The sequence below is a fragment of the Ctenopharyngodon idella genome, chromosome 14 (genome assembly GCF_019924925.1).
Source record: "Ctenopharyngodon idella isolate HZGC_01 chromosome 14, HZGC01, whole genome shotgun sequence".
Taxonomy (NCBI): Eukaryota; Metazoa; Chordata; class Actinopteri; order Cypriniformes; family Xenocyprididae; genus Ctenopharyngodon; species Ctenopharyngodon idella.
Genome location: NC_067233.1, coordinates 15,821,731 through 15,844,887, shown reverse-complemented (window position 1 = coordinate 15,844,887; position 23,157 = coordinate 15,821,731). Strand labels below are relative to the sequence as shown.

At 36.7% G+C, this 23,157-nt stretch overlaps 1 long non-coding RNA gene across 2 annotated transcripts in view; it reads left to right on the top strand.

Annotated features, from left to right (window-relative positions):
• The window catches only part of LOC127494737 (uncharacterized), a 63,815-nt gene extending 46,540 nt beyond the window's left edge, over positions 1-17,275 (top strand). Inside the window, exon 4 of one of the 2 annotated variants that reach the window (XR_007924959.1) lies at positions 16,938-17,275. This is a non-coding gene — a long non-coding RNA (uncharacterized LOC127494737). Of the gene's footprint in view, positions 1-9,363; positions 10,159-16,937 lie in introns of those variants that run through there. The other variant, XR_007924962.1, reaches the window with a different exon arrangement.
• The last annotated feature ends 5,882 nt before the right edge of the window (positions 17,276-23,157 follow it).

Genomic DNA, 23,157 nt, shown 5'->3' with positions numbered 1-23,157 from the left:
ATTCTTAACATTCTCTCCTTGCAGTGAGAGAATGTTGCTCTTCCCCACCAAGGTTAAAAGTGGAACAGTCTACAGCAAAAAAATAAATAAATAAAAAATCTTTTTAATATGTCAGGTCATTGGAGCTTATACCGTGTTGCTCTTTGATGTGCCAGCATACAGTCTAAAGTTTGGTTTTATCTCTCCGTTCTCCGAAGCTTCCATCCTGCTTTTGGTTAATTTGCTCTGCCATATTCAAGCACCTCAGAATGCTGAACACTGTCAATATCGATATTTGCACACACAATCGAATGCCCCTAAAGACACTGGTAAACACAAATGAGACAGAGAGTTGAATGACTGAAGCGAGAGATGGCTGTTGCATCAGCGAGGGCTGTTTAGTATGCTGCGGTTCGACTCTTAATTGTCTACTGCTGTGTCAGTTGACTGAAATAGAAATCTCTGACTTCTGTAATGGGAAAGAGTCTGTCACTTACATTGGCAAACAGCTGTATACCACTTAATTTCCCATCTGGTTTAACTCTAAAAACAGCAGCTATGAACCTGCTTGAATGTAGATAAGAAACAAAAAAAAACTGGTTAAAGATGGAGAGAGAGAGAAGCACAGTGATAAGGAAGGCAGCTTGAAGTTGCATTACATTGGTGCTCATTTGCATAAAGTTCAACTTTTCTCAACTCTGTCACATCGCAGAACATGCCCGCATGCCAACAGTCACTGTAATTCTCATTGAAAATTAATTACTTCCAATTAGAACCAAACATCAACAGTTTTGCAGCCCTGTGCCATGGGAGAACATTTTCTACAACAACTTTTTATTTGCTAGTTCTTTAGAAAGGCATCACTGTGCTGGTATTTAAAAATACTAATTTACACCAAACATAGTTGTTCAACATATACTTTGCACAATTCATCTATTTTCTGAATCTGGAAGAAAAAAAATAATAGAATGATATTGCTCACATAGACTTAAAATATTAAAATACGTTCCAATGACAAGTGGGTCAATCAGATAAAATATTAAATTTACAATTATAGAGGGGGTGAATTTTAATTTCACTACAAAAGTTTTAGAGGACAACTTCATTATGCCATATCCCCATCAAACAAACCTGAAACAAACAAAAAAACAAACAAAATGCTGCCTATGGTGCAGATGTGATGTCATAACACTCTAATGACACTTGATAGATGTCCAACAACCTGCGCCATAAACACATTAATCTGTTTTAGAGCTGTACCAAAGGTGTAAATTATCAGAGAATAATGAACTTAATGTAATAAACCTAAATAAATAAATAATAGCACATATATGTAGAGATATTGAATTCCTAAACTCCTCCCTGACACTAATTCTGTCCTTGACCTTTGGCCTACACTAACCAAGGCTAGTCAGTATTACCTTCGTTCCTTCATGTTTCTGATTGGAGTTTGATTTTAGACTTCCAGCTGAGTGTGGCTTGAGCATGAAAAGGTTGCATGCAGATTCACTGATTACAGAGTCAAAATGTGAACTGACTGATAGCATGGCAGTTGCTTTAATAAACATGTGAACTACTGTAGCTTAATGATTGTTGACTCTCTTTGTGGACATTTGGATGCTTTAGTCAACCTGTTGCTTTGAATACATTAGTATGTCAACCTTCTGCTTAAGAGGTTCATATTACTTATCAGCTTTCATTGGCAAATGCATGGCAGTGACAAAAAAAGCTGCTCTGGTCAAAAATCTACTCCAGTCATGATTAAGAATGATCTTCATTTTGACAAAGATCCCATTTTAGACTTCGAAAACCACTGAAGAATTTCTTGCAGTCCTTAAAATAACATATCACAATACAGCAGCAATGCTTCTAAGATACCTATTTTTGACATACTGCTTTCAAAACATCCCTAGTGAAAAAAAGACGATAACAAAACGTATATAAAATACATTTTTTCAAGTATGCTACAAATCCATTAACATATTTACTGACACATCACTTGAGACTTACTGATATAAATATTATAATTCAACTTTATTTGGAGTACTTCTTTATTGCACAATGTACATTTCTTAATGTTGAGCTTAAAGGATTAGTTCACTTTCAAATAAAAATTTCCTGATAATTTATTTACCCCCATGTCATCCAAGATATCCATGTCCTTCTTTCTTCAGTCGAAATGAAATTAAGGTTTTTGATGGAAACATTACAGGATTATTCTCCTTATAGTGGACTTTAATGGACTCCAAACGGTTGAAGGTTACGGAAAAAAAACGGAACTGGCGCCTCGTTCGTTCCATAAGTTGAATAGGGAAGGCGTAGGACATACAGCGTAAGCTTTTTGAAGAATATGGAGGCGGAATGGCGAAGCACTTGCAAAGGCGATCATTTGTGTTCATAAAGCATATACATTTGTATTTTTTTTAAGAAAATGACTGATCGTTTCACTAGATAAGACCCTTATTCCTCGTCTGGGATCGTTTAAAAAGCCCTTTGAAGCTGCACTAAAATTAATTTTGACCATTGGAGTCCATTGAAGTCAACTATAAGGAGAATAATCCTTGAATGTTTTCATCAAAAACCTTCATTTCTTTTCGACTGAAGAAAGGACATGGACGTCTTGGATGACATGGGTGAGTAAATTATCAGGAAATTTTTATTTGAAAATGGACTAATCCTTTAAAATGTGTCACTATTAGTAAGGATAATATGAACACTGCTGTATCTGTATTTAAATGCAAGATATTTAAAGTTTACCTAAAGTATACTTGTAATAGGTCAATTTTAGCACAATCAAATATACTTAAGTGTATCTTTAGTTGGACCTCAGCACTACTTCCAGATAACTAAAATACATTAAGTACAAAATTAGTTGTTCCAATTTAGCAGACTTTGGCCCGGTTTCACAGACAGGGCTTAGATTAAGTCGGGATTAGGCCTTAGTTCAATTAGGGCATTTAAGTAGCTTTTATAACCTTCACTAGAAAAAAAAAAAAAAAAAAAAAAACATTACTGGTGTGCATCTTGAGACAAAACAATGGCACTGACATATTTTAAGATCTTTCAGTACAAGTTACTTTCAGTTACAATAGCTCAAACATGCATTTAATCTAGGACTAACTTAAAAGGAACATTCCACTTTTTTTGAAAATAGGCTAATTTTCCAACTCCTCTAGAGTTAAACATTTGAGTTTTACCGTTTTCGAATCCATTCAGCCGATCTCCGGGTAATATCATTGCGCCTGCTGCACCCATGGTACAGCAGCAAAGTTCCTTGATTATTACGCCAGAATGAGAGTATAGTTCCTAGCCATATCGGCCTAGAAAATCGCAACTTTTCATTTTCCGTCGGTCTTGGTACGTGATGTAACTACAGAAAAGTCACGTTTTAAATATGAAAAACATCAAAACTCTTTGGTCATTTTTGAGTGAGATGCTAACGGTCTAATCAGATTCAATGTTCTATGCTAAGCTATGCTAAAAGTGGTACCGACAGACCCAGAGATCGGCTGAATGGATTCGAAAACGGTAAAACTCAACTGTTTAGGCTCATTTTCCAACTCCCCTAGAGTTATTTTCAAAAAAAAGTGGAGTGTTCCTTTAAGCCTTGTCTGTGAACCCGGGGGTTAGTATACCAAAAGTACAATTGCAGGGTATTGTCACAGTTGGTGGCTGTAACAAAAGAGATAAATTCAATACTGACCTTTTAATCTAATAATAAACACAACAAACAGGAGAACAACTTGAGAAAGCACAACTACGTTACACATAGACATTAACAATGCAGAACAAGGAACAGACTGAAACTGAGGGCGTAAATACATGAGGGCAAACAAAGGAGTTCATTAACAAGACACACCTGAACAGAATACTCACATCAATTAGAAACCATGGTGACAAACAGGCAGGGAACAGAGGATGACAGAACTATTTAACAACCTGGAAATCTAACTAAACTCAGGCATGAACAGAACAGAAAAAAACAGACCAAAAACAAACTTAATGTGACAGGTATTTATATTAAGTACATAAATATGTAAATGTATTTGTAGTATATTTAGCATAAAGTAATTGTATTCTAAATACATTTTGGTATATTTATTTTTTACTAGGGATATCACTTTGCACTGTACATGTATTTTGAGAGCAGGAGATCTGGTCAGTTAACGCACTTAATAATTGTTGGGAATAATTAACACTAATATTAAATGCAAGGACCTGCAACATATTAATGTAGCTTTATTGAAAAGAAAATAAGTACATGATCATAATGCTATTCTTAGCTGATAGATTAAATACAGATGGTTCAGTCATATGAGAACTACATATTCTTGCTCCTTGACTGCTTGAGGCAAAAAGGACTAATGAATTTGTCTGTGCTGCATAAAATAAAGTCCTGGTTGCTATATACCAGTGGTGGTGAAAGCCACAGAGAGCCACAGTCTTGCAGAGTTTAGCTCCAACCCTGATAAAAACTCACCTGCCTGTAGCTTCCTAGGCTGCGTTCCACTCCAAATTTGTATGCCCTTCACTCACTAACTTCCCTCCGTCTCGTGGACTCGGATGTGCGTCATTGCTTGCGTTGCATGAGTGCCCACTACTGGCGGAACTCGTGCATAAGGTTTAAATGGAACGCACTAAGCCCTTGATCGCTTGGAATTCACTATGGCTGATTTATTATTTAACCCCCCTTTTTACTTTATTTGTTTAATGCACCATTCTATATGCATATAAGTTGTTAGAGAAAGTGTATAAAATCCTATAGGTATATGAGATGTTGGAGAAAAATAAAATTATACAAAAAAAAAAAGTCAATAGTATAAACTTTGACTTTGAACATAAGGTAGCTACAAGTATTATGTGATTAAATCTCAACATAATTAATATATTATACACTATTATGTGATTAATTCTCAAAATAATTAATATATCATACACTTCAGTTAAGCGTGATCTGCTATGACGTCACAATCAAGTTGAATTATGGGATATAGAGCTGCTTGAAGTGTACATCGGAGTAGACTCGCTCTCTCTGTCAAAATCGAGGGGACAAGGGTCTATCTATATAAACTTCCCTCATCCACTTCACAAAGTGGAACACACTTCAAAATTGTGGCGGAGATTCCCCCGAGGGGAAGTGTTTAGGGAAGTTCGTGAGTGCATGTATAAAAGTGGAGTGGAACGCAGCCCTAGTTACCCCTCAGACCTTGATTAGCTTGTTCAGGAGTGTTTGATTAAGGTTGAAACAAAACTCTGCAGGAATGTGGTTCTCCAGGACCATTCGCCACCCCTATACTCTAGCATAATGTACAGTCTTCTCAACAAAAAAAGAATCACGTACAATGTAGACATGAAATATTGATCTGAAATTATTTTATCTTACCTATCTTAAAGCTTCTACTTTGTAAAAAAAAAAAAAAAAAAAAAAAAAAGTGTTGGTCCTCTCACCATAGGGGTGAAGGAACAGATTCCAACAACTGGATTGCTTGCCATCAGATTCTAATCCCTCAATGTTTCTTATACAAGAAGATTGTAATATTTATCAAACTGGTACTGGTTAAGATCCAAACTGCAGTGTTGCAAATGGATGACAGCAAACTGCTGCACACTATTGAAAGATCAAAATCATGTATATTGTACCAGGGTGCTGTGCAGTAAGGTTTTATCATACTGTTTGGTGTTTCTCCAATTGACTTCCAATGTCCTTTGTCAAAGTCAAATCCCAGAGGCTCTGCTAGCAAACTTGATTGACTGATTGATTGTGGCAGAATGCGGGTATGTGTGCGCTGTTTAGAGCCGTCTCTCAAGATAGTCTTCTAGTCACATTGTACACCATCTGTTGGTGACTACAAGATTAGAACAGATCTATTGGAATGTAACCGTTGACTTTGCAGTCAGTGTTTGGTGAGATCTTACTTCATGTTCCATACTTGAGGAAAGATATAAAGATGAGTATCATTTGAAACAATGTTGAAACAAATTATGAAAAAATGTTGCTGATGAAGAGCTATTGTATTACATTTGTAGTTCTTTAAATGGTAAAGTAAATTATTTGTTTTACATTCTTTTGTGAATGATTAACTGTGTTTTAGCTATTTTAATTTAATATTTAATATGATTTTCTTTCAGCATGAGAAAGTTGGAGAATTAATCAAAAGTAATGTTTTCTTCTAATGCAATCTAAAGCACATTCTCATTCACTTTCATACTTTCCTCGAAGTGCACAACTGCACACCAAACTGTTCCCACTAATGAATCAGATCTGCAGTGGAAAACATGATGGAACAGTTGTTCATTTTGAAAGAAATAAAAGGAAAAAAAAAAAAAACATCTTTAGTCATGTTCTGCCAAATCATCAGTAACAGCATAGTGTGCTGATGTACTACAGATGGCTTCATGGGATTTCTGGCACTATTGCTTTTCTGTTCTACTACTTTTCACTGTCTCCATTTCACTCCAGATGGAGATATATATGATATGTGGAAAATGTTTAAGAACACTAATACATACACACATTTTCTGAGCTTGTACTGCAATTTTGCAAGGTTTTGGAGCACAATCATTGGCACATTCCTTGAGGAATGTAGCAATACACTTAGAGGTTTTATGCCAAAATATTCTTTTATGTTTTTTATTTTATTTTATTTTTTTTTAAAGTACCATCTCATATTGGAAACTTTGTTAAAATACCTTCTCCCGTCTGCCATTGAGTTCTTTATTGCACAAGATATCAAAGAACACAAACAACACATAATTCCGCTGGGAAAATTGTGCTGTCAAATATCACTTTGTAGTCTGCACACTAGAGTAGAGTTTCTTTGCAATAGTCACTACTTTGTTTTATTTTCAGTCCAAAACCTCCCAAAGTTATCCACAAACATATACGGTCTATGAAAAATGTATGAAAACACAAGCAACATCAAAACAACCAGCCGCAAATTACTTTTAAACTACGATTTACTTTATTTTTTACATTATTTTTTAGAAATATTGTGAATATCAGGGTTGTGTGCAATGAACGGACAGAAAAAAAAGGATAGATAGAGTGCATTTCTCTTCCTGCCATTTCAGTTCAGCTTCCTGTGGGGTGTGGCCAACTGAATTCTAACTGCAACACAAGGCAGGGACAATTTTTAGAAAAAAAGTAACCATGTAGGTCCGTTCCTTCTTACGAAATGAACAAATTAGATCATACAAATTCATAGGAATTAGCCACCAATTCGCCAAAATGGAAAATATAATCTTTTTGCAAATAGAAATGGAATTGCCATGGGAGTGTTTTGACAATGGTTATGTATATGAATAATAGGGTGTTTTTTTCAGTAGTGCAGGTAAAGAAACCTTGTAGCCTATAAGAATTATACTTTAAAAAAATTGTATAATAAAGGGCTTAGAGTAGCCTTTGGAGGTTAAAACCAGTGCTTTTATTGAACTGGAAGCATCAGACTCAATCAGTTGTAAACAGGTGTGACAAGACAAGAAACTTGCGAGCTTTGAGATCGCTCAAGCAAGATAATAAGAGAGCTACATCAATGGCAGCCATCTCAAACATGGGTCACCAGCCAATCAGCTTTCTTGCCCTTTGGGAACACCTCAACAGGAAAGACCTGCAAAATCATCATGGTGCTGTTAAGAGTTGGATCCCAAGGTTCAGCTTTATCACTAGCCTTCCTTTTTTTTAAACTCAATATTTTATTCTGACATTCTTCCATTTTCTTTGAGGCAAAAGCTTACTCAGGGTTCTAATCTTACTGAGCACAATGTTAATATTAATATTAATATTAAAATTAAGTATGAAATATTATTAAATAATAAAGTTGAAATTATGGTCAATAGCGATAAGGTGATTTTCATGTCATGTCCGATAACTGATTCACTGATTTAACAATTAACAATTTTGTCCAAAAAATAAATAAATAAATAAATAAATAAAAGAAAATAAAATAATAAATTGATTTCGCGGAATGATGGGAGGTGTTATCTTCACGTCTACATCCTGTGGAAAAGAATTTGACGTGAGTCAGGCAGAAATCATATTCATGGATGTATGAAAGATTTATTAACATTACTGTAGTATGAAGCAGGTTGTGGCTGAAAGCCGTTGGATCGGAACGAGGCCATTGGACCGATTGCTAAAGAGAGACAAGCGCAACACACGGCTCGAGAGCAGTGGAGCTTTTATTATGCTGCAGATGAGCACTTCTTCCGGTCATGCATATGTGGGGTAACGCATCGCTGTTTTATCATATTAGATACATCTTGCGGTACTTGCGGTAAATCAAGAAAACAAGATTTAAACAATAAAACTTGCTGTGTTAAGCTATATAACAATAATTAGTTTTCTGTCAATTAATGTATCCAAACAGTTGCTCACTTGTCTAATAAAACATAATATATTAAAGCGTTCTTAGTGAATTCTCCTATGTGCTTCATATTGTTGCTATTACTGTCTATCCAAGGACAACAAGATATGTTTATTTAGATATTTTATCCATGCCAATCAATTCCTGGCAAGAGTCAAGGAACCCTAGTGGAAGTGATCTCACTGCACTGATGATGTGCAGGCCATTTGAGCTTCGGATGAAATATGTATGAATGTAAATAAAAAAAAAGAAGAAAGAAAGTACAAGCTCTTGCTCAATTACAGAGAGATTGCTGCTTCCATCTTTGTACCAATTTTTTTTTTTAAGAATATTTTTTAAAAATTGTCAGCAAGTGCAGTTGGGGGTAAGTGACTTTGAATGTGGCATGGTTAGCTAAGAACAGGAAAATGAGGCTACAATTCGCACCAGCTCACCAAAATTGGACAATAAAAGATTAGAAAAACGTTGCCTGATCTAATGAGTCTCAATTTCTGCTGTGACATTCAAATGGTAGGGTCAGAATTTGGTGTAAACCGCATGAATGGAACCACCCTGCCTTGTATCAATGGTTCAGGCTGCTGGTGGTGTAATGGTGTGGGGGTATTTTCTTAGCGCACTTTGTGCCCCTTAGTACCAATTGAGAGTCGTCTAAACGCCACAGCCAACCTGAATATTGTTTCTGACCATGTCCATCCCTTTATGACCACAATGTACCCATCTTCTGATGGCTACTTCCAGCAGGATAACACGTCATGTCACAACACGTCAACTCAAATCTTTCTTGAACATGACAGTGAGTTCACTATACTCAAATGGCCTCCACAACCACCAGATCTCATATTCTCATATATATATATATATGAGACACACACACAGAGAGACACATTAAATATTTTACACTGACAATAGACTGACAGTCATACCAAACATTTCTCTATTTGAAATGTTCATTTAAACAAGAAAGGCGTCATATTTCTCTTTGTAATATGTAATGTTTTCATTCCCACTCTACACAACCAAGGTGCGGCTTCTGGTCGTCTGATGTTTTCCAGCACAGCAGCAGCAGGTCCTTGGGGATTCTGGGTAATGTAGTAAACAACAGTCAGCAGCTTTCAGCTTTGCTCACTGAAACCCTTTAAGAAACCTCTGTGGACTCTGCCAGCTCCAAACAACAGGAAGCAAATCCAGGTAAACAGCCAGCGAGCAATGCATTCAAACACCTTGCCAACGACAACACAGTAGTGCGCTGCCTCCGCCTGTATGCCACCTCTCCTAACTCAGCTGTCTTTTCCCCGCAACGACTCTACCCTTCATTTATACAACTTGAATATCTCCCAAAGTTGCTGCTGAAGAGCAGACTGAGATATCAGTGGGTGGTGGTGAGTTTTATATAAAGCTTTAAAACAGAATAAGCTTATGTGTATTCATTTGAGCTCTTTGTGAACCTGTTTGATTCACATGCATTGATATAGTCTCATTTGTTTTCTTTCCTTCTCAAACTTTTGCTGCAGCAGCAGTATTTATTCCTGCCTTGTAAATGCATTTAATTTCATGATAGTTTTCATAATGATCTCTTAATCTTCAGCTGAGAAGTAAATTGTGCCGGCTCGCTCGCGAGAAGTGAATCAAACCGACTCTCCGTGTTCCGTGTGATTGGCTGTTTGCCGCGAACAGACCCTGGATCAAACCTGAGTTGACAGAGAACGTTTATACAGAGCATCGAGAGCCACTGAACCTGATCTAAACCATGTTGGATTCGTATGGATTTGTCAACTCTAAACCTACTCTGAAACTCAGAGTTTGTTCATCAGTAGCTTTATGCAATAGGCCTCTGGCTGTATTTATAGAATAAACACTGTGGTATAGATGGAAAACACTGTTAATGTGCTCTCAGGTGTGCCATCTTGTGTTACACAATCAGTGGATGGATGGATGAATGGATAAAAATTTATATTGAGAAGTAAACAACATGGAACAAATGAAACTGCCTCATTCTAATTTAAACTATCACAATACAGGTACATGTGATTAAAGGGCCAATAAGGAAGGGGGAAAAAATATGCCAATGGGAGCACAGAGAGGATGTGCACTCCTACAACCTGACTAAATTGTGAAAAACACACTAAATTGAATTTAAAACCAATAAAATCTGCCAAAAAAAAAAAAAACCCTGAAATGAGTTAATTTCCATAACTACTTAACAGTTGCACAGAACCACCATATTCAACAAGCTCTCCTATGTGTGTTTAATTGTTAACACCACTGCAAATGTCCTTCTGTTCATTTACACTGTTTTAAGCTGTCTTACAATGTGGCAGACAGCCAGTATGCTCTTTGGATTGTGACTGTCTGAAAAACGACTGTTTCACAATTGTGCTAGTTGTTTTGTTAGTGATACCTCTCTGTGGAGTGGATGTGAAAAGGTGTGTGGACTGATTTACCTGCTATAAATGAATGAGAAGCTTTTGAACCAAAAGGGTATGGATGCCTGTGCCCAACCACGACCAGGAACCCTTCTGCTGAGAAACGTGACCAAAAGCAGTTCATTATTGCATAAATCACTGAATCAATTACTTTGGATATTAAAAATATATTCTCAAAACACCCAAGTCTCAAAAACAAAGCAGCTACTATGGCCGAGCACCATCTCCTACATGAAATTTGGTACAGTTTTGGTGGAGGGCCCTCACATTTGTGTTATATGTAGACTTTTACTTGTAAAAGTGACTTTTGGTACATCGCTATAAACAGATAGCTAGAAAACAGTGATTCTAACAAAGTATCTAAAGTTCAATTATAAAAAAGTTATCAAGGTTCTATTTCAACATGAATTGCATGTTCAAGTAGCAGATTTTGTATGGATAGTGGATGTTCAGAAAATAAAAAAAAATCTTGGTTATTAATCTCATAAGTTCCTGCTGAACTTCTTAAGTTTGAAAGAGAAAAAAAAACTTTTGTTTTTACATTAACAGATGCTGGATAGGCTGTTAAGAGCCAAAGTTCTCCTCACAGCTTGTTTAACAGCTGGATCTCCCTAAACCCAGCTGAGTCACTCTACAGGAGAAAGCATATGGAACAAAAAGAGAAAGAGAAGTGGGGAGGAAAAGGAGAGAATATACAGTACTGTATAAAAGAGCCAGCATTGCTCCATCTATAATTAAGGTGAACAACACCTGTGGGCTCTGATACACAACAAAGGTTTCTATCGAATTACATCTAAATCAATCAGTGAGACAGAGATCAGCAGTTGTATCTCTAAACGTTTATTTTGCATCACACATGCCGTCAGATCGTGAGTGGGCGACGTAGCAGGTACTACAAAATCACTGTTAACTACAGTTCTCAGTTTTGTGGTTGTGATAAAATTCTACCGTCAAATAGAGAGTGAGAAAATAATTTAATGGAAATTCTTTCAAGCCTCAGAGTAAAAACTGAAGTGCTGCAGGGAATAGAGCTGGAGGCTATTGGGGTCAGGCTAGCTCTTTTTAGCATTATGCCACAGCAGTTCCAGAATAGTTTAAATGCCTTTAAAAATCAATGATTTTAGCTTTCTGGTAATGTGCTATGAGGACATTAGCATATAAGCTGAGGCTGGAAATCTTGTTCTTGTTCCAAAACATATGTGGCCGATTGAACAGCTGGTATAGCACCAACAAAAGTGGCAATATCTCTCAGGAGTATTTGGATTCATTATATTTCGACAACAAATCATTTGTCAAAATGAGTCATTCCTCTGTTTCATGGGTTCCTGCAGGGAAATTTCATGTTTTATAACTGTCAATAGTCTTTACAAGGATTAAATTAGATGTGTCCATATTCAGATTTTTTTTGTGTGTGTGTGTCACTTATCTATCTGGGTATACTTCAATCCACTTCTAAAAGTGTACTATTAAAGAGATAGTTCACCCAAAAATGAAATATATTTCATTGTTTACCTGCGCATGTGAAAAACTTTTTTTGCCACTGTTTCCATACAGTGAAAGTGTCCACCCCGTTGACTTTCAATGTGTGGACAAAAACATTCTTCAAAATATATATTTTGTGTTCAAAGAGGAATGAAATGAAGTAATTTAGGTTTGGAACAATATGAGGGAGAGTAAATAATGACAGAAATTTAATTTTTGATTTCTTTAAGACATCAATTGATTCACAACAAATAATGTCAACGACAATGTAGCACAGAATCCTTACAGTTAGTACCTTCTTAAAGTCCTGGCTGGCAGTTGTTGACTCTAAAACAAAACAAAATGCGTTGCCAGAGAGCAGTATCATTTCACAGGCATGTGTCCTTTCTTGTCACAGTACCTTAAGGCTGTCCTCGTCCTCAATAACAAATATTGTCCCCAGGTCCCACCCAGTTAATATACTGTTAGTGTTATAAGGTTGCATCTAACGAAATCTCAGTTTTCTGTAATTTTATCATAGCAGCTGAAAGTGATCATATATTAAGTTGACAAGAGGTAGCAGGCAGTGCTGTCACCATTAAAATAAGTTGGAATCATCTAGGAATAATTCAGTTGGCAGAAATTACTGCAGGCGTAGAGATGGAAAAAGCACCGTGCTCCAGTCTCATCAGACATGATACTGCACTCACTTATTAAAAGTGCAATGGAGTCCTGGAATGAGGGTGGGGGGGGGAGAGATTTGTGGATTAATGTACAATTTAGAGCTCTACCTCCGTAGCACTTTGAATTATTCAGATCTATCAGCCGAGGGGGCTGTCTGCATACAGAGTAATAAAGCGGGGATGCTGTTGAGAATGTTCGGGGGAAGTTAGGTTTTCATAAGAATTCCTAAGGAAATTAGGCCACTGTGATATGGGAACACTGTGAGCCCAATTCAGGAAACATCCAATTGCATTATATTTCGAAGTCAAGAAAAGGTAAATTTGGGTTGCTCTTGAAAGCCTTATTTTTTATGCATCATCTCTAAAGTATTTGTGCTAAAAATATGACACTTTGCTCTGCGCAGCATGAGTTGTGTACTGGTAAAAAGAGCGGGCAACCATTTTCCCAGAATTTACATCCCAAAATTTTTGTTAATTTTTGTTATTACACAAAAAAGGCTATTTTTTCCACATGTGGTGCAATTTTGCCAGCACCAGTATGGAGCTCAATTCAGCCGCCTAGTGGGAACCATCAATATTATATACGTATAAGGTTCTATATACAGGGCATTTTGGGCTCCAGTCATGTGTCCTTGACATTTAATATTCAATTAAAAAATGCCTCAGTTGAAATCAGACACACCAGCAAATTATTTTTTGTAAAGACTCCTCAGGGTTTAACTTTTAATATTTAGAGTATATTTCTGCTCCCACTTCCACAATAATTTTTACACTGCAGAACACATTTACACAAATATCCCACAATGCTGCATGAAAGTTATTTTTACAGGATAAAAAACAGTCTCAATATAGTATTTTAATGTTACAAATACCATTTTAAGTTCTTAAGCAGTAAAAGAACATAACCTAATCATTCAAACCCCCACTGGAATAATGGAGTTAATTAGATCTAGGCAGCATGTTAATTGTAGTTACGGGAAAAGTGTCCATTATCCCATTAATTACAACGGCTGTGACTGGACTTAAAGGAAAGTTTATCCAGAGCGTAAATGGTCTTTATACAATGCAGTCCCTGAAAGCCATTATCCTTTTTTTCCTTTTCTTTTTCCCCCCCTTTTCTCATTCTACAGAACAATTTAATTCATTATTGTTACTATAATAGTCCCTGTTTTCTTGTTATTGACTTCACATGGACCGGTGGTCTCCTAAAGTGTAGATAGAGAGATATTGTAAAAGAAGGGCATATGAAAGCGACCTTGTGCTTATGATAATATCACCCGCTCAATTGCAACACTGACCTTCTGCTGTCCAGAGAGAAAGAGAATAAAAAGATAAAACAAAGCAAAGAAAAAACACCTCTCTATCAAAGTCTCATAAAAGCACCCTCGGGCAGAGGTGCTGCTGGCACAAGCATCTTTGAGCTGACCGGAGATCATTTTTACAGCAGGGCTTCACCCCACACAGAGACTGAGGAACGAGATGGATTTTTCATGTCTCTGCGCTCACTGTATGTGCTTGGCATCATCCAGCAAACTCCTGTGTGCCGTCTTAATTACGCTTGCTTGCTGGGAAACAGATAGCATGGTGTATGATTTACAACTAAATGCAATGCATGGCAGTTTGCTGGCATAAAAATTAACGTGGTTACATGCAGTCTGTTTAAGTGCCAAGCGCTGTTCTGCACATGATGAAGTATGCATAATATGCATTTAGTTTACATATAAATTTCAGATAGTTAAAAGTGACTTATTCAGGCCTCAGTTCATTCCAAAACTGAATGCTGTCATTAAATAAATATATTAAAAGAAGTAAATTAAGCAAAATTAAAAGAATTGAATTAAATATAAATAAATAAAATCTTTAAATGGTCTTTTTTGTGTGTTCCGTGTAAAAATAATATCAGCATACAGGTTTAGAACATGTTCAGGCTGAGTAAATAACGATTTCCCCCTAGTTTTACCATATAATGAAGATCACTTTCAGCGCTGTGGGCTTTTTTTTTTTTCTTCTCTCCATTCTGTCTCCTGATGGAGTTTGGATTCCTTGCCATTGTTGGCTCTGGCTTGCTTAGGCCCCGTTTACACTACACTGTCATTTACACTACACCAGCGTTTTCAAACCTCGAAAACAGAGACTTTGGAAAATGCTGCAGACCCCATTTTAGTTTGAAAATGCCATTTCAGTATAAACGGACCAAAACTTTTGAAAACGTTGGTGTGGCTGACCACATTCGCTCTGCCTATCCTTGACGGCCATCTAGTGTAAATGGGGCCTTAGTTGGGGACACTTAATACTCAGCAATATTATTGATTTTACTGCACTAATACATTCAGAGGACATCACTGTTTTCTCCAGAGCTGCTTTAAAGGAACACGCCACTATTTTTGAAAATAGGCTCATTTTTTCAACTCCCCTAGAGTTAAACAGTTGAGTTTTACCGTTTTCGAATCCATTCAGCCGATCTCTGGGTCTGGCGGTAGCACTTTTAGTATAGCTTAGCATAGTTCATTGAATCTGATTAGACCGTTAGCATCTTGCTCAAAAATGACCAAAGAGTTTCGATATTTTTCCTATTTAAAACTTGACACTTCTGTAGTTACATCGTGTACTAAGACTGACGGAAAATGAAGTTGCGATTTTCTAGGCCAAAATGGCTAGGAACTATACTCTCATTCCGGCGTAATAATTAAGGAACTTTGCTGCCGTACCATGGGTGTAGCAGGCGCAATGATATTACGCAGCGCCTGAAAACAGGCTATCTTCCATCAACATAACCAACGTGACCACCTGCTTGCACAGGGAGCGTGCCTTGCAACCATGGAGACATTTGTGAGAGATGATTCAGAAGATATTTACTTTGGTGCAAATCCTGAACTGTATCTATTTGAACCGGAATACACTGAAGATTAACTTTTGGAATGTGAAAGACAAGAAAGTGTGGCTGAACAGACTGGGGCAGAAGGGAGGAGGAGAGCAGATTCGTTGGAAGTTACCTAGCTGGGGACTATTTTCAGGCACTGCGTAATATCATTGCGCCTGCTGCACCCATGGTACGTGTTGCAAAGTTTCTTGATTACTACGCCGGAATGAGAGTATAGTTCCTAGCCATATCGGCCTAGAAAATCACAACTTTTCATTTTCTGTCGGTCTTAGTACATGATGTAACTACAGAAGAGTCAAGTTTTAAATAGGAAAAATATTGAAACTCTTTGGTCATTTTTGAGCGAGATGCTAACGGTCTAATCAGATTCAATGTTCTATGCTAAGCTATGCTAAAAGTGCTACTGCCAGACCCGGAGATCGGCTGAATGGATTCGAAAACGGTAAAACTCAACTGTTTAACTCTAGGGGAGCTGGAAAATGAGCCTATTTTCAAAAATAGTGGCGTGTTCCTTTAAAGCTGAATTGAACTCATTCCATAATTGACGAACTTTACACAGTTATTGAACCAAACTGAATCAACACTGAACTGACTTCAGCTAAACAATAACACTATAGTCTTTTTAGAGCGAATTGAGAGCGAATTAAATTCTGTTTGCGTCGATTATTATTTCCTGTTCATCATTGTAAATCTGATTTGAAACAATCTGTATTGTATAAAGTGCTTGTAACGAGGTATGTAGATCAGGGAAGGAGGAGGCGGGAAGTGGCGAACATTTTAACAAACAACAAAACGAAAGTAAAGGCAGCAACTCCTCATGGACGACTGCCGCACACACATAAACAAAGTCCAGGCCTGGACCTCTCTCATCCCTCACTGTCATCGCTTCTCCTTTTATGCTTCCGAGCTCTTTTGTGAGATACGAGAACGGTGCAGAGCGCAGTTGGTGCTCATTATCAATCACGCCACCGGCCTTGCGCCGTTCTCACGCCCCTCAGCCTCGTCCTGCTTGCCACAGTGCAATATAAATAAAAGTGATTTGACTTGGGTCCAAAAACAAGGTGAGACCCTAGAAAGCATAGGTTTGTGGGCTTCTTTACACAGCATAATTGCGTCCCACTTATTCACAGCTTTCTCTGCCTTTCAGGAACATATTCTTTCCCTTGGGAGAAAAGCGAGTCAGTTCAAGCTTGTCAACCCCTTCAACTAAACGAAAGAATTCGCCAACACTTCTACTCAGCAGTGTCCATCCTCTCTCATGCCATCATTTGTCTTCAGGGAACAGAGAGAGGACACTAAACAAGGAGAAAAGATCTGAAACTATATTTTCATCTTAATTTATACACTAGAGACCTGCATAAAAGAGATATGTGGTAAATGCCATATGTCTTCTGTTTTAACATAATTGCTCACATCTTGACCATAATTGGTATGGACAGCTGTAACCTCTATTGCTTTTTCTTCTATACAGAATGGAATAAAACCCCATTGTCATTGCCCACATTTTATTTAGTTATATATTTATTTATACACTGAGACACTTGAAGAGCTTCATTACACCCAGACAGATAGAAGCCCACAAGCAATACCAAAAAGGTAATAAGTACTGCAATGTGTTTTCTGTAAATGGAAGATACTTCAAGGTGTGTATAGTTTGATTTACATTGTTTTGCTGACAAAACAGACAAAAATCAATAGTCCACAATCTACAACAGGACAAGATGTCATGTCAAATTTGAGCTAACCCATAAGTGAGCAGCGGTTTGCTTTGATGTGTAACTGTTGTGAAATGCTTTGGTTTTTCCTCCCCAATTAAAAGTAGAAGGAATAAATGTTAACAACAGCAAAGCAATTCTATACATATCCACATTCAATTAAATTACAGCAATACTGACCACTTAGCATGCCTTTTTGATGGTTAGGTACTAGTATGCACATAAATTCAGCAATCCCACTAAAACAAAAAAACAAAACTAGTTTAACATGCACAAAGTACCTTGGGTCAAAGCCCAAAATACACAATATTGTCACACTGAAAATGCATAGACACTGTAACTAACTACAGACAGCCACTCTCATTTATGCTTCCACACATCAAAAGAAATTCACCTTTCACTTTCCTGTTAGAGCTTTACTTCCTTCAGTAATTACAGGATACCCCAATAATTAACTTGTGTGTGATTAATCAGCATCAAATCAATGAGGAAATTAGGAAAAGAAACAGGAAAAGAAAAAAATGAAATTGCATTTTTCATAGTAAAGATGTATTGCCTTATTTGCACTATATGATTTAAATCATAAAGCATCTAATTTGTATTTAATCGCAGGCAATGTTCATGCATGCCAATGCTGCACACTTGCAAGAGTCATTTGAACTCATTCAGTGGATTACAGCCCTCTCCCAGTGAGCCTGGAGCAAAGCGATATCTCCCATAAAGACTTAAAGGTTAGACGAGGTTGAAATGACTCAATCTTTCACCTCATGGAGACCGCTAATGCGTTTTGCGTCTATAGAGGAAATATCAAAGGGGAACTGGAAAATCATTTAACTCCATGTGATCAGTATTTCATGTCTATTGACAATCAGCAGCCATTATGAAAGCATAAAGTGCAAAGTTATTACATAAGAAGAAGTGTTCTTGATTAAACCAGCTTTCTGCTAGCCATGAATAGGAATGACACCTCCATGAATATTTCATAGACCACTGGGATTCTTGGCCATGTTTCTGCTGGGCTTTTGGGCAGAGGAGGACTTACTACAGACTTGCATAATGGGGATGATACATGATGTATGAAGTCTAGACAACACGCTAAAGCATTTCTACTGGTATGCAGTCTATGTTTGTATATGAAATTAGTGGGTACTAGAAACTTAGATATCAGTTAAGACAGATTCAAGTAGCGTGGATTAAGCACTTATTGCTATACACACACACTTATTCTGGTACCTTTATGAGGACTTTTCATAGGCATAATGGTTTTTATACTGAGCTAATGATACTGTCTTTCTCCTCACCCCTAAACATAATCTTTATAGAAAACGTTTTGCTTTTTCACATTTTAATAAAAAAAATTAGCATGTTTATTTAGACATTTAAAGTAAAGGGAGAAGTGGATGTCATCATAATGTAGTGGTAGAGACCTGAAACCTGATATAGTCCTCATAATTCAAGTCAAACCAGTACACACACAGAGACAGACACACACATCTGAGGAAATGGAATGTCTCTTGGTTTACTTATAAAGAGGACAGTGCATAGAAGCTATTGTTTTTATATACAGTACAGCTAGTTTGAAATACTATAACCTAACCAGCACCCTAACTCTAACAGAAAACTTTCTGCAGTTTTGTAGCTATTCATCTAAAAATATCTATAAATTGGTTTTGACATGCTCAATTTGAATACATATATAAAAAGGATACTTTATACAATTGTATTATTTTTTAAAGAGTTATAGTTTTATAAACCATTTGATGGCAGACAGTAAAATACTAGCATGTATTTCTTCAGAGACAGAAAGAGAGAGAAAAACATTGTTCTATTTTTGCACAATTACGCATACATACGGCAGATGTTTTCAGCTAACCTTTCAATATTTGCGAGGGGAAGCAAGCAATGTAGTTCTTTATGTATTTCTCACTGTTTAATTAATTAAACAAAAGCCTCTCTCTTTGTCATTGGAGTATGCAACCTTCATGTGAAGAGAAGACTATCATAAAGTATTTCAGTTGAGTTTACAGTTTAATTTAATGTTATAATGAAAATTATGTCATCATTTACTCACCCTCATGTCGTTCCAAACCTGCAAAACTTTGGTTCATCTTCAGAACACAAATGAAGATCTTTTTAATGAAATCTGAGAGCTTTCTGTCCCTCCATTGACAGCTACACAACTGAAACTTTGACACTTCAAAAAGCTCATAAAGTGATCGTAAAACTAATACATACAAATAGAGCAGATAAACATATTTAATTTAGGCTTTTATTCACATATAAACATTGATCAGCGAACATAAACATAACCCTGCATAACGTGCGAGAACAAACTTCTTGCAGAAGCTCAAACGTTGCGTAACACACGAGAATGAACCTCATTGGTTCTCGCACGTTAAGTAAACATGCTTGAGCTTCCGTTTACCACAACTGATGTGTGAGTTGATGAATGTTTATATGTGAATAAAAGCCTAAACTCAATCTGTTCATTATATAAAGCGATTGTGTCTCTTCAGAAAATTTTGACTAAACCAAGTGTCAAAGTGTCAGTTGCGTAGCTGTCTGGAGGGACAGAAACCTCTCAGATTTCATCAAAAAGATCTTCATTTGTGTTCCAAAGATGAACGAAAGTCTTATAGGTTTAAGTCAGTAATTAATGACAGAATTTTCATTTTTGGGTAAACTATATCCCTTTAAGAATCTCAAATGTGTGGAAACACTCTTCACAACTGAATTAAGTTAAGCCAAATAATTCTTTTTGGGATGTAAAACAGTCTTTGCATCACCGCAGATCAGATTTTAGAGAGATTATTCACTAAAGCCATATAGAGGTCAAAAGGGCTTAAAATTTGGGTGAATATTTAGGTTTTATCTTTTTGGCCATTCTCAAGGGCGCTTGGAAGCACCACGCTGTAACATTGTATGCCAAGCTAAAACCAAACTGGCCACTGGCCACCCACTCTCACGCTATCATTTTTATCTCTCTGACAAATCCCAGAGAGCCTTTACACCAGAGCTCCCTCTCAGCCCAATTATCAGCGCTTACTATGAACTTATCTGACTCTCACTCAATACCTAGTATGTTTAAAAAATGAACAGTGAATTTTTCCAGAAAATTTCATGTGCTTTCAGCAACCCATCAACCTCTAAGATTATTAAATTATAAGAATACATTTGTTGATATAAACTCTAAAAATTATTCTCATTCAAAATGAATCCACACTCTGCCAGGAATATTTAGACACATCAATACCCTCAAGGATTTTTGATTTCTGTTTCTCAACAAGTATATTGGTAGGAAAGATTAAAGTCCTGTAAGCTTTTCTTTAAAAAAAAAAAAAAAAAAAAAAAAAAAAAACTTTTTCAAACCCATAACCCACACATAAACTACAGCAAAACAGCAAAAAGCTCTCTGCAAAAGAAAAAATCATGGGCCAGGCCAATTTTTTAATTACTATATAGTATGAAAAAAGCAGTATGCAAAGAAATGTATAGATATGTAGAATACAAAAATAATAGATGAAAAAAAGTCAGTTTACTTCATCTCATGAGGCCATGAACAAGAAGTTACTGTATATGCAGTATGTAAATAGACAGATTTTAGTGTGTTCAGATTGTAGTCATACTTTGTATCTGCACACTTAATTTAACTTTTTTGTTTGTTTGCTTGTTTGTTTTAACAGTCATGAAACTAAAGTCTACTACAAAGTCTGAAAGTACAGTACATGATTTTAGACACATCTAGTGTGTGATGTTATCAAAATGGGCAAAGTTACAGTAGTAAATCTTTTGAAATTTATGCTATGCTATATCATTAATAAGAAGTATTGAAACAAGTCCATATGTGTTTTAAATCTCTTCAGTGCTTATTTATTGGTATTCTTCATGTATTGTTCTTTTATTTTCATGGTGCTACAGTAAATAAAGAGTGGTTTCTGCTTTCTCATTTTTAATGCCGTTTCTACAACAATAGTTCTGGATGTGCTTTAAATGGAGCTGAAGATGAGGTGAGGGTGTACCCAGAGTTTGTCACCCAGCAGCTGTTCAGAAAGCAAATGAAAGACCATTTCATTTCATTACGGTCTAAAAGTGAATCATTTTGACCCTCTGGGAAAACAGTTTGTTTACCCAAACACAAAGAGTGAAAAAATAGCTAGTCGTGTTGTCTGCTTTCATGCAAATACAATTTCATACACTGAAGTGTAAAGCAGCTTTAAAGACATTTTGTCTGGAGATTATTCAGGCATTATTGCTATTCCTACTTTAAAAACACCATTAAAAGACCAGGTGCTGCTCTGAACAACAGATCTTATGTTGTCTTGACAGCTGGGCCAAGGGTTAGCCAGAGACTAATGAGAGGACATGGCACTGGATTCATAGCACTAAAACATATATAGCTGAGAGTTCAAGATGATTTTATGCATGTGGATGGAAGAAAGGGGAAATCTTGGAGGGCATTAGGTGGCTGACACACCAGACTGCCTTGGGCAAATGATCAAATCAATAATTGATCAGCTCTTGATCTGTCAATCATAGCAAGAACCTGTGGTTAATGTCAGAGTGAAGGTAGACCGCTGGATTACATGGATCAGGACCAAATCCAGCCCATCAGTGATTTTTATGCAGCCCCCTGACTGATCTTACAAATGACAGTGATTTCTGATATATCAGAGCACTTTCAAAAGCAATCAGCAGTCTACATTTAGTGGTTCGTGGTACATTTCAGACAGTGCCAGAGTTTAGCTAGCTTTCCAAATACAAACCAGCATAGTCACATTCAAATCTAGAAAAGTGATGAGCCACAGAAATGAATACCATGATACATGTGGCTTATTTGAGAGAAAAAAATAAAAAATGAAAAGACAGAGAGGAAACCTTCAAATAACAATTATTTGCAATCATGCTTCAAATGTGTAATCAGTGTATCTGATTTTGTTTCATGCTTATAATTTTTTTTTGCTTAAAGCTACAAAAAAAAAAAAAAAAATGAAATGGCTACATGAAAAACAGCAACATAATGTGGGTGTGTCCGTACCACTTGGAATTCTTTAAAAACTTTTTAAAAATCTTAATTATTCCAAACTTTTGACAGGTAGTGTATTTATAACCGACACCGAGTGGAATTTGTTCACTGACCAGCAACATTCAGCCAGATGAAATGTCTTAAAGGGACCCTGTTGAATTCAGATAAGTCAGTGTTACTCATTGCGCGGCTCGCCAAGCTTTAATTTGTGGCTCTCATGGCAGTAAATAATACGGTGATATGACCTAACGTGAAAATGAGCGGGGCAGCCAGAAAACTTCCCCAGTTGCTCTCTATGAGAGCGCGCTGCAGTTCCATTTTTCACCACAGATTTACGTTGGAAATTTGTGGGGCACTGTAGAGCTAGGGAGGACTCCACACACCATCCGAGAGACCAGCTGACCGCTTAGTATCATGAATACATGCCTGTCGAATCCATGCGCTACATTTTAACATATCCTGCTCACTTTACGACTTTAAATAGTCTAGAAAATCCGAATAAATCTCAACCATGAACACTATAAAGAGGAAACAGCCTCACCAATGAACATCTTGCATGTCTCACAAGGATTGCAAACAACAAGCTACAAGTACAACAAGAAAGACAAGGAAATGCATGCTTCCGCTCA